Source organism: Hylaeus anthracinus, unplaced genomic scaffold (assembly GCF_026225885.1).
Source record: "Hylaeus anthracinus isolate JK02 unplaced genomic scaffold, UHH_iyHylAnth1.0_haploid 11981, whole genome shotgun sequence".
Lineage (NCBI taxonomy): Eukaryota > Metazoa > Arthropoda > Insecta > Hymenoptera > Colletidae > Hylaeus > Hylaeus anthracinus.
This window is the reverse complement of record NW_026534329.1, coordinates 7,488,812-7,504,086: the sequence shown is the minus strand read 5'-3', so window position 1 is coordinate 7,504,086 and position 15,275 is coordinate 7,488,812.

The following is a 15,275-nucleotide window of genomic DNA, read 5'->3' as shown; positions in this document are numbered from 1 at the left end:
CGAGGCGACATCGCGCGTCTCATTAAGAAGTGACGTATCGACCTGGGAAATCGGTATTATTCTCCACGGTTCTTGTTGTAATCAGTGCGTGGCAGTATCGTGGGACCGAATCTTCGCGTCATTATCCACGATATCCACGCAACCCCTGGGATCGCGTCGATCTTCGGGAGTCAGGAGGCCAAGAGGTTGGATTCACTGGGTTTTAAGGTGATAAGTACAATGGCGGATTGGAAGCTAGGCAGAAGCTAAGCATAATGATTTTTCGTGACGTTAGATGAACCGTCGATAAGATATCCTCAAAATTTTCAATTAATAACGGAAGAGATCGAATATTAATGGAATATGGGATCATATAAACGCTCAATCGATACTTTTAATCTTTATTTTATTTATTTATGAAAGATTGGAAGAACGATTTTATTTAACTATAAACGAAAAATATAGACAAGAAAGTACTGGTGAAAATGAAGAAAATGAAAATAACAGAAATGAGCCTACGATACATATATTAAGAAAGATCGACGGGTCTGAATATACAGTCAGTGTAATAAGAATTCGTGCAGGAACCATCAATTCAAAATAAAACATCATATATTTATTTTATTAATAAATTTTAGGGGAAGAATTAATTAACCAACGTTCGTACATATTTTTAGAGTAGAATTTTTAACGTTAATCTCTTATTTCTTTTCTTATTAATTTTCTTTTAAACTGGTTGCTGTACGAATACTTCTTACACTGACTGTAGTTGAAGACCTATCGATTTTTGGGAACAGAGCTCAGCCTTTTGTTTAATATACAGTGTAATATATTTTTGCATTAACTGAATAATATTATTCCAACAAAAATCGTGTAATCACTAAATAATTGTACAAAAGAAATTTAACACTGAAGCAAAGTCACGAAGACGATGACAAACACTTTGGAAACGTGCTGTCCGTATTACACAATGGTCAAAAAGTGAGCAGCTGAATTTAAACGTGAGAGAGGCAGATGACCGTCACAGTGGAAGACCTACGGCTACTATATCCGAGAAAGCTGCAGATCGAGAAATCAAAGTTCAATAAATCTACTATGAAAGTCTGCCGTCGTCTGTCCTCGTTCGTCCTGCTAAAATTGGTTCAATAAAATGATTATTCTTGTACCCTCGTACCGATCATTCAAGTTGCCCAATCATGTCCCCGAGGATCGACCATATTGGTCGCCATAAATAGAAAACGATAGATCGAGCACAAATACAGAGGGTGCAGACCACCTTTCTGCTCCGACAGGGTCGATTTTTTGTTTCGTGGAACAGCGAGGAAGAGGCATTAAACCAAAGGCCGGAAAAAGGTACGAATGGCAGAAGTGGACAAGAACGGGGAAAAAAAGGAGAAAGAGGGAAGAAAATGGGGAAACAAGTAAAACGAGGCAAGAGGGGGAGGCCTACAGAGAAGTAACAGGGTGAAACGGTATCTCCCGAATGGTGTACGTATGGGGCTCGGAGATTTAACCTTGACCGTCGTCGAACTCGAAACTCGCCACGCCCCGAAGATGAACCTCCCTTAGAATCTCTTCCGACTCTCCATGAACGTTACGAACTGGTTGTTTGATTTATCGAGGGCTTCCAATTACGTATCACGCCTTCTTCTCGAGAAGAATTGCCGCGAGGACTGTTGGGTTTCATTTGCGATTCCCTGTACTCGGATTACCGTAGTGGTTGACTACCAGAAATGAATAAATTTAAGAGAAAAAAATGTTTCAAATACTATTTTAAATAACAATTATATTATATTTCATGTGGAAGGGGAATCTATTGCAAATAAAATATTTTCATTTTGATAAGCTAATCTTGATCACTTAACAAAATGAATTGAAAACGAGAAAACATTACTTTCTCGATCAAGCGTTCAATGTAGAGATGAATAAAATTTTATTCGAATAGTAGACGACGAATAAAACCAACTTATAACAATTTATTCGTGACGTTTATTTGATTGACTGAAGAAATTCTTATTTGTTCATTATTTGTTCATCACGAAACGTTTAATATCTTGAGGGGATAGTGACACATATGTTCACGTTTGCTTTTATATGAAAATTACCATTGCCTACAATCACAATATCTTTTCGAATGAAAATATGTACCATATTAAAACAAGACGGCATACCAATACGTTAAAATCGACTTATAGATCAAAATTGCTTTGGTTTGTGTGTATTCCATTAGACCAGGGCTTTTTAAACCTTTTTCGTTCACGACCCCATTTATGATTGTGATTTTTTCGCAACCCAAAAAATATAAAATAAACTATATAATATATAAATATTTTGTGATGATTTATTTATTAGGTAACAATATATATATATATATATATATATATATATATATACATATGAAAAAAAAAAAATTTAGAATTTGTTTAAAAACGTACAAAAATATGAAATTAAACATCGATATACCTTATTTTTCATCAGACCTGCATTTTTTCTAATAACACGAGTAAAAGAGAATAATAAACATTTTACATTAAAATCTCGCGATCCCAAGATTCTGCTAAGCGACCCATAGTTTAAGAAGCTCTGGATTAGAGCAAAAAGTTTAAAATTCATTTAAAATTCGTCCAGCAATCTTCCACTCGAAACTTTTATCTAAATAAGAATGTTCATCCCTGATTCGATACTCGGAATTTTCCCTGATTCGAACATCGGGAGCGAAGAGGAGGGAATCATAGGAGCAAACAGAACCGCGTGAACACGAGTTCGGGGGAAAAAAGTGTTATCATACGAAAGCGAATGAAAGATGCACCGAGAGTTAAATAATTGCGTTTCCCAGGCACTGTTGCCGAATGACCGAATGGGCTAATTAAATCGAGCAGCGTGCAACGGCGGTGTTCAACCGTGATATTAGCGTTTCGTCGAAACATTATGCAAATATCGTTAATGATCGCTTGTTTTCGTCGAGAGTCCTCTTCGCAGTTAATCGTGGCCTCCTGTTTTTTTCTCGATTTTTGGCTGCTATACCTGGCAGATTAAAACCGTTCCCTCTTCTCCATTCGCGATTATTACAGCGAGCCGAGTACCCAGGCTTTTGCATTGTCCGTCCAAAAAAATTCCGACCTTATCATGTTCACAATGTTTCACTCTCTCTTCGCTGCGCTCTCTGCGTCCCTGGTGACGACCATTCAGCGTGCTCTGGCAAATTTTCAATCACATCAGTCGCGGCGCGGTTACGAATCGTTTCGAGTATTATCTGGATCTCGAAAGACTCGAAGCGCGACCGTTTCGTTGGGAATCTGTCCCTTCTATTCGTGCTCGCACGTCGCGTATCAACGCCGTCATTCTCTACGACTCTTGCAATGGAGAACTCGCGAATGAATTCTGGTCCCCCCCTTGCGTTTGAAACGGCCTTTCATGCGTGCAGCGTCCAAGAATAGTATTCGTACACCGTATGGTGTTCTATATTAAATGACGATAACACGTGCACAGAATATTAGGTTAATAATGAGTTACGTCCAATGATAGATTGATATCTATTTAATCACCCGAGTAAAATATTAATTCAATTAGTAAATAGTCTTATTTTTCTTTAAATCGCAAGTGTAATCGCGGTAAACTTTTAAAATGTTTTATTTATTTCATTTTCAATTACTGAATTAGTACTGAAAAAATATACTTCTCGACTCTAACAGTTTTTCTATAGTTTAACGAAATTGCATGGAATTTCAATTTGAAATCCACTCACCTGGCGTCGTTTATCGATCGTTCGCAGATTCGGAGAACAACTGGCACAAGAACGAAGAGCACCGGCCATGGGAATATAATTAGTTCTCCACTTATGGACCATCGGCCAGCTATGGGTCCGTTGAATCCACGGAGCACTTGGAAATCGGTCTTTGTGCGAACACGTGCGGACCTCATGCATCCTACAATTTCTTTCCTGACGACGCCGACGTCTCTTTCCCTCGCTGGGAAAAGCCCCGACGTCACTGATTGGAAAATCCCAAGAGGGAGCACGAGTTTTTCCAGAAGTAACATGTGGATCGCCGTGAAGGACTTCCTGCTCTCTTTATAGACGGGCAGGATTTTTCAAATGCGAAATAACTACTGGAAATACTCTCGGTAATTAGACACACGTGCCATTACTTGCACTCCATTTGTCTCAAATGAGGTGAATAAGAGGAGTGAGCAAGGTTTTTCAAGAAGAATGCTATCAAAAGTATTCGATTAACCTTCTGATGTATCAAAGTCTCGATTCCTTTTTGTTCTATCAATGTTCCTTTGTTGCGATCGGATACGATCAAATTTCATTCATGAATCCAAGAAGTATTTGAAATAATTCAGATACCGTATGCCTTCATTTAAATTAAAATACATTTTTTTTGAAGATCTTAACATGCAACTGGGACGTTTTTGATTTCTGATGCAAAACGACTCTCGTAACATAAACAAAATTTTATTAAACTGGACTTAAAAGGAAGATAGACAAATAAGAAAGAGGGACAATCTTTGCGGTGCATTATTTATTTCTTTACAACTATGATCAAATTTCTTTCTCATTCGTATAATAGATTAAAACCATATTTTCAAATTCTGAGAGTGGGTTCGATGCAAAAATCAAAAACGTTTTAATCGTCCGCGAATATTTTAGAAAGGAACGAAACTAAAAATGTCGAAACCTTACGGAGGCATATTTTCGTTATTGTTCTGTAAATTCTGCGCGACAACAATTCGAGTCTCGAGCAAACAAAAGAGTTTACATGGAGAAAAGGCGAGTTAAATGTTTCAGGATTTTGACGCTCGCTCCGCCGCATTTTTCTCGTCGAGGAGCCCGAGAATGCACGAACACAGAGGGGTCTAGATGCTCGTCGAGACACGGGGGAGGTTTGAAATTTTTCAGACAGTTCGTTTCGCGATGGATGGAACGGGGTCGTCGTGGAAAGAGGGGTCGACGGAGAGAGGAAGAGAGAGGGGAGGAGAGAAAGCTAGGAGCAATTCTTCCGGACGTCGAGACGAAGACCAGGTACAGGTATTCTTTGTAAGGCGGAACACTTTACTGCTGCTCGTTCCACGTTGGTAATGGAGAATCCCCCCTTAGCCGCCCCGAGAAATTAATTCGGGGCTAACGCCGAGACACTCCCCGATATCGAGTCACTTTGCTCCGCGGACCGGTGTTAGTATCTGCTTACCACCCTCTCTCGGTTAGCTTTCCGCTGTACTAAGGCCACTTAACTCAGGACCACCTCTCCTTCCTCCCCTTTCGAGTCGTCCGAACGATTTCTAATTTTCAGTAGGTCATTCATAAAACAACCAAAAATAATTTCCTCCTGGGTTTTGGACAGTAGCGGATTGTAGCAGAATATAAAACACAATTGTCTAAGGCACTGGTCGACAAGTTTTCACCGACCCGAGTCACGTTGCGACATTATCGCACATTTGGATTGACACCTACATTACATGAAATAGCGAAAAAGAAAGATAGCGATATAAATTTTCGTAATATTGTAGGATGTTATTGATAGAGCCAATGGATATTACTATTGCTACAATGGTGGTGCAGGATTATCGTTAACCCTTTATTTACTGAATTTCTCAAAAGTTTTCAAAGTCTTGTTGAGTTGTCTCTAACTAGTTTCCAAAAGAAAAAAAGTTTGTGCTGCCGTCCAACAATTAAAAACGAACTTCATAGAAGTGGACTTGAAAGTCACAATAGGTTTCAAAGCATTTAATTAATACAGTACCATGAGAAAATTGACGGGACTTGGAAGTCCTGGCAGTAAATAAAGGGTTAAACTATTGTCAGTATAGGTATAAACTAAAATAACTCCTTCGCTGTTAGTCGCACACGTAGTTTGGCTATCGCTAGTTCTTACGCTTCGCTCTTTCATTTCAAACTAAACTCTACCATTCGTCCAGGCATGTCTTCTTTTAATCCTTACATACACACAACACACACTTTTATCATTTATTTCTAATCTGGCACCTAGCAGTCACTCCCTCAGCCTAAACATTATGTGCAGCAATTATTTCTGTGTCTTCAATATACGCATATTATTGACATCTATATTACCTAAAATAGTGAACAAGAAAGTTAGTGATACAAATTTTCACAATATCATTTAGCAATAAATATTCGTGCAGGAACCAATTCAAAATAAAACTTCATATATTTATTTTACATAATAAATTTTAAGGAAAGATATAATTGACCAAATTCCTACATATTTTTAGAGTAGATTTTGCGTAAATTAAAGTGCATTACTTTTAATGTTAACCTCTTATTTCTTTTCTTATTAATTTTATTTTAAATCGGTTGCTGTACGAGTACTTCTTACACTGACTGTATGAATACGAAATTCAGTTGACCACAAATTTTATTAATTGCTGTTCTTGTAATAGGTCACAATTGTACTTTATAATTATTATATGTAGAAATTATTTTTCTCATGATACATTTTCGCTGACACATTAAAGTATCAGCATAATAATGAATCACACAGATTGCTTTGAAATTTGGTTTTATAACTATATGTGCGCCCTCGGAATATATTCCTGAGAGAAAATTAAAAATTGTATAGTTTTTCTTTATAAATAAACGTTAAGTTTACCATCGAAAGGCACAGATATCATTTCTGGACTTAATAATTTTAACGTCATACTAGAATAATTGTAACAATCAACAATTACAATTGACGAAAAAGTAATGATTATTTTTAAACTCGCATGACTGGAGCTCGGAAAATATTATCCGCTACTGTCTATAAGCAGTATTTACAATTAGACCACTTCAACTCGGAACCACTTTTCTTCCCTGCCTCTTAATTTTCCCGACGATTCCCGAATTCGTTTCACTGGGTCATTTCTAAAGTAAAATATAAAAAAAAAGTTCTTTCTTGGTTCTTTTTATTCGTGCTCGTATCCCAGCCCTCGACTGGGATGCTTCTGTCTCTCTCGTGCGCGTGTTTGGCCCCCAGTCGCGCCATTAATCGTGTCTTTAAGCGGGCCGAGCTCTTTATCGCTGGGAACGCGGTTTTTCAGGATGAAAAGCGAACTCCTGGCGACGTTCCACGTGCATCGAAACAAAAAGTTAGAGAGAGAGAGAGAGAGACTACCGGAGCTTTTTAATTAGCCCGAAAAGAAAACGTTGGGAGAGAGGCAATGCTCTAAATACGTAATTAAAACCCCGTTGAATTTCGGTGGACTGAACAGCGGGTGTAATTGCCATCGCGATTCAGAGAGACCAACCGCGCAAAATTATACTGTCACCGAGCGGCTAGAAAATCGGTTGGTAGACACACTAAGACCGTCTGCTTCTTTCTTCGATGTTTTCCGCGGATTCTTGGCGCGGTTCCTCGTTCCTATGGCTCTGTCCTACCGAAAGCCATTTTATTTGGAATCTCTCATCCCCCCCCCCCCCCCGCCGCCGCCGTATAGTCGGAGCTTTTGCGTCTGCGCTGCAAAAATGGGCAAACATTTATTCAGGATAATGGATAATTAATAAGGTATATAGCAATTTTATTCGTGACGTTTATTCCATTTAACAGTTCAATGAAGACAATATTTGGTCTTCAAAGCAGTGCATAGAAATCTATTTATAAAAAACGTTTACGTATCCCTCAATATAATAGCTCGCAAATAAAATAATAATCAAATCTTTAAGCACCACTAATGCCTTATTGATTTAAAAAATGAAAAGGTAAAATATAATAAATTTGTTAAATTTGTTCAGCAGATTTAAAAATGTGACATTTACTTTTATATGAAAGTAAAATGATTTGAGCTTGTGTGCGCATAATTATTCGCAAATCTTAACTCTTTGTCTTGATTAATTTTAAAGATCAGACGGTTTTCCTCTTGCTATTTTCGAATTGTAACCAGCACTTTTAAGTACATTTTAAACTATCAAAGAATGCACCTTTTCGATGTTGTACTCGTCTTTCAGTCGTGTTGCTATTTCTGAAGATGTTTTAAAATCTTTCTTCCCAATGTTTACAACTTTTCTTTTATCTCTGTCATTCAACTTTCACAAAGTACTACGTCACGGACCATTCGGTACATTCTCTTTGTTAAAGAAAATCTTTATCCTACTTTAAACAACTCTTCTTAACGATTTATTAAAAAAGGGAGATAACGATAATTAGCATTGTACGAAATTATCGATAAGTATCTTTGTTCGTATTTTACTTCGTCAAGCTGCTCTGTAAGCCTAAGAGCATCAACAATTTTCTAAACCGTGCCGCGGAGCTTAATAAGGTTAAGAACTACTGCGTTAACGTAAAAAGCGCTATTCACTGAAGTATCCCCTGTCAACGAAGTACGTTTTCTTTTCCGCGAGTGTCATCATCCGCGAAGGTAAAAGACGTTTTACTACGGGGAAAATCGAAACGGAAAAGATGCACAGGATCGTGACCCAGAGTGGCCGCAGGGTGCTTCATCCAAAGCATCTTTAGAAACGGACGCGCTTGGGAGGCGCGCGCTAAAGAGATGAACGAGTTCACCCAGAAGGGCGAGAGGGGACGGTTGAGCCTGTCAGGGTAGGGGAGAAAGGGACACGCAAAAGAGAGGGAAATTCAAAGATGGCGCCACGCTTGCACGCGCGACAGAAATGGGTGGACGCGTGCGCAAAAGAGAGACGCGAAGACGTCCACTTCCTTCCCTCCCCACCACCTTCTCCAATCCGGGCAGACCGAACGTCCAAATCCGATCGTCGAATGGTTCAGTCGTGCGCGAGACACCGAACGTGATGCGTGGATTGTCTATCGGTAGACCTTGCTCGACGATTCGCGAGCTCTGGGAACGTGACGACCAATCCGAGGTTCTGTTACATCAGCATCCGACTCCGTCGGTCCACACCGATTGGCTTCGGCCGCGACTCTGGAGAAACAAGAGAATCGTTCGTGTTTTTTCGTAGTTTTTCGATCGAGCAGTGCGTGTGTGCTATTCCGTCGCCGTAACGGAGATTTGCGCAGGGATTTTCGTTGAGAGGAAACGCGTTGCTACGCGCCCAGACCTACCAAGGGAGCAGAGAGCGGAGACAGGGTATTTTGGATGCAGATCGATCGGACGAGGCCACTCTGGTTCGCGCCATGTGACCGGTCAAAGACCAATGCGATATTGGAGGTTAGAAACGTCGTGTCTAATGTGACCAAACCTGTCTCGAATTCATCGTATCTATCATCGTACGATGATAATCTTTCTCGATATCGAGTTTTTGACGGTTAAACGCGTGCAAACGGTCAGAATAAGAATAAATCACGACTGGTTCGTCTCTGCGCGTTATAATAAGTGAATTAAGTGATACAACGCAGACAACAGCGATTGTTTCGTTAGTGAACAAAATGAACGAGCCATGTTTCTGTTTGTGCGACGCGCGGGATAAGACACTCTTTCCTTCGAAGCTCTTTGAAAAAAAATACTTAAATCCTCAATTACATCGCGTGTCTCTGAGTATATATACTACCTACATTTTCAAATGTGAATGTAATTTTATTCTATTGTTAGAGCGCATTGGTTGTTTTAAATTAATTTTATACCTGACGAACAATCTGCTTGTAACTTTTAGCTACAATTTCGCACATATGGCGCAAAAATCTAGAAATGAAGATTTTTCAGAAAATAAACGAAACATTTTGTTTTTTTTTTTAAATAATAAGATATGACCTATCATAGTCATTACCAAAAATAGTGAAACTAGTGTTCTCACTAAGAATTAACCTACTCACTGTCAGGCATATTTATTACCTGCCCTGAGCATCAAAATTTAATACAAACCCGTAATTTACATTATTATTTTAATAATAAAACGTTATATTAACTTTATTCTTTCTTAAAAAAAAATATTATTATATAAAGTTTTCGTTCATTCTCTTTAATAATTCCTAACTAAAACGTCTATGAACTTACATCGTATTTGCAATCAATATAAACTTATAGTACAAACTCCGAAACATCTCGTAGTTGGCAGTGAATAAGTTAATTTTCTTCCAGAAGTCAAGTATAATTTGTATCGCAAAGTGTTGAAATTTAAATGTGTTCAGTTGCCGCGTGTCGAGCACGTGAAAAACGTGGCTTTAAGAAATCTGGCCACATTCATGTAGCGTCGCGAGATTCGGTTTGTCCAGCTTCAACGTCGCTCTACTTTGCCAACTGAGGAGGCCTGTTCTCGTTGTGCCGGTTTGTTCGCGCGAGTGTCGTTGTCTCGGGTTAGATGTAAAAATAAAAGAAGCAGACGTGTCTCAAGGCTATCTGGCCACGTATTGTCTCAACCAGGCCCGTAAAATTGCGCGTCCGTTAAACTCTGCCGTTTATTTCATTTCATTGGTATCTGATACGCGCATGATCTTATCATAAACGGAAGTGTACACGTTTACTAACACGACGCAAAAACTCTTTCAAGAACGAAATAGGATCTAGAGAGATCGTATTTTGAACGTTTCCCTGGAAACGATCGTTTCTCGCTGTTTCAACGTTAATACTGCTAGAAACATTAACGACGCGTCGATACAACGAACCGTCGCTTAAATTGCTCTGTTGATAAATGTGCTCAGCAGACGGTTAATCTGGTCTACTTTTCGGTTGCGTTGGATTTCTATCGTATTTTTATATAAAGAAGCAGAATGTTACGGACAAGGTTGTGCAAAATTGAATTCGAACAATAAGTAACAAATGAATAGTCTACGACAGTTTATTCGATTCAATGGTTATTCAGATTTTTATTCGTTCACGTGAAACGTAATGTGGTTGTAATTTTTATTCGATTAATAACGAATGAAATGTCGTGTATCTTTTATTCGTCATTCGAAATTTTGATCATCGTGTCCATTTTTCTCCCTTTGAAATAATTCGAAGACCGACTTTCTGTGTACCGACCGGTACACGCTCTCTTGTAAGTTTGTCGACCGATCGCTCGATAACTACGAAGGTTAACGATTACGAGCGGTTTGACCACGATACGATATCTGAGCTTCCAAAGATACGTTTGAAACTCGTTTATTGCAGGGAAGCCTTGGTACAATGTCGCGTAATAGTATTACTAATGAACAAGGAATTACGAAGACAGTAAATAACACAATACTTGTGGCAAGGACAACCAAAAGAAATAAATCACATATACATGGTCAATCACATATACATATACAAAGTTTTTTCAGAAAATAAAGAGATAATCTGAGCTTTTGAGCAGAATTTATTCAAAACGAATTGCGTGGCAAAATTTCTTTTCCGTTTCTTGTGCTAACATTGTTGCACTTGTGTATTGGCGACCTACCGCGAGCCACGTGTTCTATAATATTGCGGGATCTCATCCGTTTAACCTTCGTCCGTTTCTATTTACTTGTCGAGCCTGGCACTACAGTGGAATGATTGTGAAAAAATGTCTCTTGGTTATTTATAGAAATTCAATATCAGAGTCACTTCATTATTTCTAAGTAACGTTATCTACTTGAAGTGATCAAAGTTTTATTCGAATAATAAGTGAAGTTTACGCAATTGAGTAATGGTCCGGTTACACATTTACTTGTTCAACATGAATAAGTCGTACATTTCATTTTATACGCGTTGTAAAATGTATTGGGCAAATAGCTAATAAGAAGTTGTTTATCGTTCGTTTGTTATTCGAAATTTCTATCTAAACGAGTGTTTTGCCCATTTCTAGCGATGGTCATTAAAGAGGATGACCTCTTGGCAATAACTGAGATTAAATGTGAAAATTGTGTAGTATTTCTAAGAGAGGCAATGGAAACTTGAAAACAGTTCCAACTACGTAAAAGGGTATCGCACACTCCATGGGAGATAACGCATACTTATCTAAGAAATCGAGATTCGCTTATTGAAACCTTGGGAATTGTAGATTAATTCAAGTCGACTTGTTGGGTCTTAAAACTCGGCCTCGTAGCTGAATTTTAGAAACAATTGTCACTGTTACGGGACGACAACTATTCCTCTAACAAATGTAGAGGAATATTTTTGTATTAAAAAGGAATTACAACCGATTTACACGATAGAATTTTACACAATTGCTAACATTGGGAATTGTAGATTAATTCAAGTCGACTTGTTAGGTCTTAAAACTCGGTCTCGTGGATGTGTGTGAAGTTAGTCCCGCACTTTTCGAATTTTCAATTTTTCTTTGTTGTGTCATATCGTGCTATATTTGTACTGAATTGTGCCGTAAATAAGAGATCGATAACATCAATAACAATTAAGAAAAGAAATAAAACCAAAATTACACTAGCCCCGCATTTTTGCCTAAACAAACTTTTTCTTCTATAGAAAGACGCGTACTAACTTTTGCCATTGATAGAAACTCGATATCTCTATTCGTTTTGCAGATAAAAAAAATGTTGAATTTTGAGGAATAAAAAATTTAATATTTGCACAATTTGCGAACGGCGACAGATAATCGAATTCACGAGTATTGTGAGTAGGATAATTTAGCACAACTTGCAGAATTCGATTATCTGTCGCCGTTCGCAAATTGTGCAAATATTAAATTTTTTATTCCTCAAAATTCAACATTTTTTTATCTGCAAAATGAATAGAGATATCGAGTTTCTATCAATGGCACAATGTAGCACCAGTTAGTATGCATTTTTTTTTACGAAAAGAAAGTTTGTTTCGAGAAAAGAGCGGGGCTAGTGTAACTTCGGTTCTATTTCTTTTCTTAATTGTTATTGATGTTATCGATTTCTTATTTACGGCACAATTCAGTACAAATATAGCACGATATGGCACAACAAAGAAAAATTCGAAAAGTGCGGGACTATCAAAAATTTTCTTTTGTTCTATTTTCTTGAGTACACTTTCACTTACAGAGTTGCGGTTTACGGCACAATTCAGCACAAATCTAGCACAATATGGCACAAGAAAGAAAAACTCAAAATTCGAAACTTCACGCACATGTCTCATGGCAAAATTTTAGAAACAATTGCAATTGTTATGGGACGATAACTATTCCTCTAACAAATTTACCTGTTTTAATTAAAAAGGAATTACGACCGATTTACGCGATAGAATTTTACACAATTTCTAACATTACAGCACGATGTAATTGTTGAAATCAGCGTCTGAGACATTCGAAGCCTGTGCGAAATACGTAAGTAGGTCACACTCGCGTCTAATTACTGATTTCTGAATTCTCAGTCGCTGCAAACTAACACCGATCAGATCGATATCAATTAAGCCACGGCCGTTGATCTGAATCAGTGGAAACCCCATAAAGGACAACCTTGTTATACCGTGGTTTCCCAGATATTTAACCACCTACGACTTAACGTCGCTCGCGAAACACGTAGCCTTCGCCACATTGTAGTTGTTCACGAATTCTTGCGAAGGAATCTGAGATTAATTAGATTAATTGCAGAAAATTCAACACGTACGAAAGGGTTTATTGCGTTAAACACAGTTTGTTCACGCGTTGGGGAAAATATTGATAATTATAAGAGTATTTTCATAGGTACAGAGAAAGAATTTAGACTTGCCGTATGTTACGGACTATTAGACTATTAAAAGATATCATTTTTATTACTAGATTGCTTCTATATGGCCATTTTTAAGACTGGCGGGAATTTTAAGTCAAACACTGGACATTTTTATTAGGTTGTCCTGAATGTTCGTGCCAAGTCTAAGAAAAATTCAAAGGCATATAATATACATACATGTATTTCTTGAATTACATAGGTGCCATATTATTCCACAACCTTTCCACCCTTTAAGGGATGTATGTTATTTGTTATTGTTATTGTTACATGTTATTTGTTTTCAACCATTTCGATATATTCAGACCTGTACCAGCTACCAAAAATCGACATGGACTTTCCGGACGACCCAATATATTAATTTCGAGTATAAGACGCACCTGAATTTTGGAGGGAATTTTTCGAAGAAAAAAGTGCGTCTTATAGTCCAAAAAATACGATAAATAAAAGTTCGTTCTATCATTTAAATTTAAAAAAATGTTTAATCTTTTAGATTTTCCCATATTTTCATTTACCATAAATGCATACAAATCTGCGATCCTCTAATTGTTTTTCGGTCTAAAAGTGATCGTTCCGAGAAAAAAAAGTCGTACCGTGGAAAAAGTAGAACGCTTCGACAGTACTATAGGATTTCCAGTTCTTTCGAAGGGGTAGAAACTCGTGCAAGGTTTTCTCGAGGGCCTGTTCGCAACGTCATCCGCGGATCAAAGACATCGAGAGTGAACTGCTTTTGTGGAGAAGTTCTCCGGTATAATTCTTCGTAATGATCGAAAAACGAGAGAAACTGGCCAGTCTGGTCCAAGGTTAAGAAATCGAGTGCGTGTGTGTTGTATAATAGTCCACGCGGGCTCGATTCAGGGCCGTAAAAGTCGGGTGTAACCATGGGTAGACGTGATCTATTTTTACACGCGATGTGGAAGTGTAAAACATGAAAGTGTTATACAATGAGAAGAAGAAAGAGTTCGGAGTACAATGTGGCATTCCTGTCTTGAGAGCATTCACTCGGTTCAATGAATAGGCTAGTACAAAGGAAAATTCTTTTGACGATATCGGGGGTTTTCTACTTGATCTCTAGACCTTGAAATGTAAATCGATTTATATTATAATTTCAGCGATCGAATGATTTAGCCAGCATTTTATTATATTATTTTATACGAAAAGTTTCATAATCAAAAAATTGTTAATAAGAATGACCTTTTGTAATAATTGAGTTCAAATGTAGTCAAAAAGTTTCACTTAGATGTTTCGGTTAAAGTAATACTTTTAGGAGAATTGAAATAATTGAAACTTAAATGGAAGTGTGTGTTTATATTCTGAAGGTCTACAACATGTATATTATTGTTGATATTTTATATTTATATTTTATAATATTTTGTATTTGTTCGCATTGGACAGTAATGTTCTGATCCGACAAATATATTTCATTAAATTTGAGAAATTGTCTTTAGCAATTTGACTAATGATACTAAATAGAGCAAGGGAAAATCGTTGTTTAATTATAAAGTATCTACAATCGTAAGCCAGATTCATAATGAAACATGTAATAATGAATACGAACTATTAAATCTAGTGAAACTGATAAATTCTTTCCTCATAAGAAATTTAAATGTTAAAGAAGTAACTTTGAAGAAACAATTGCACATATATGTTTCTTTTAAATTTAACGTTATTGCTGTAATACACACTGTATACAACATTTTCTGACAATGATAATTATTAGTATACATTAGGCTTCACATTGATTATCTATTAAGTACCGAAATTAATTCTGTGCTATAATATTCAACCATTTATAGTTGTAGTTTAAACAGATACGCATAA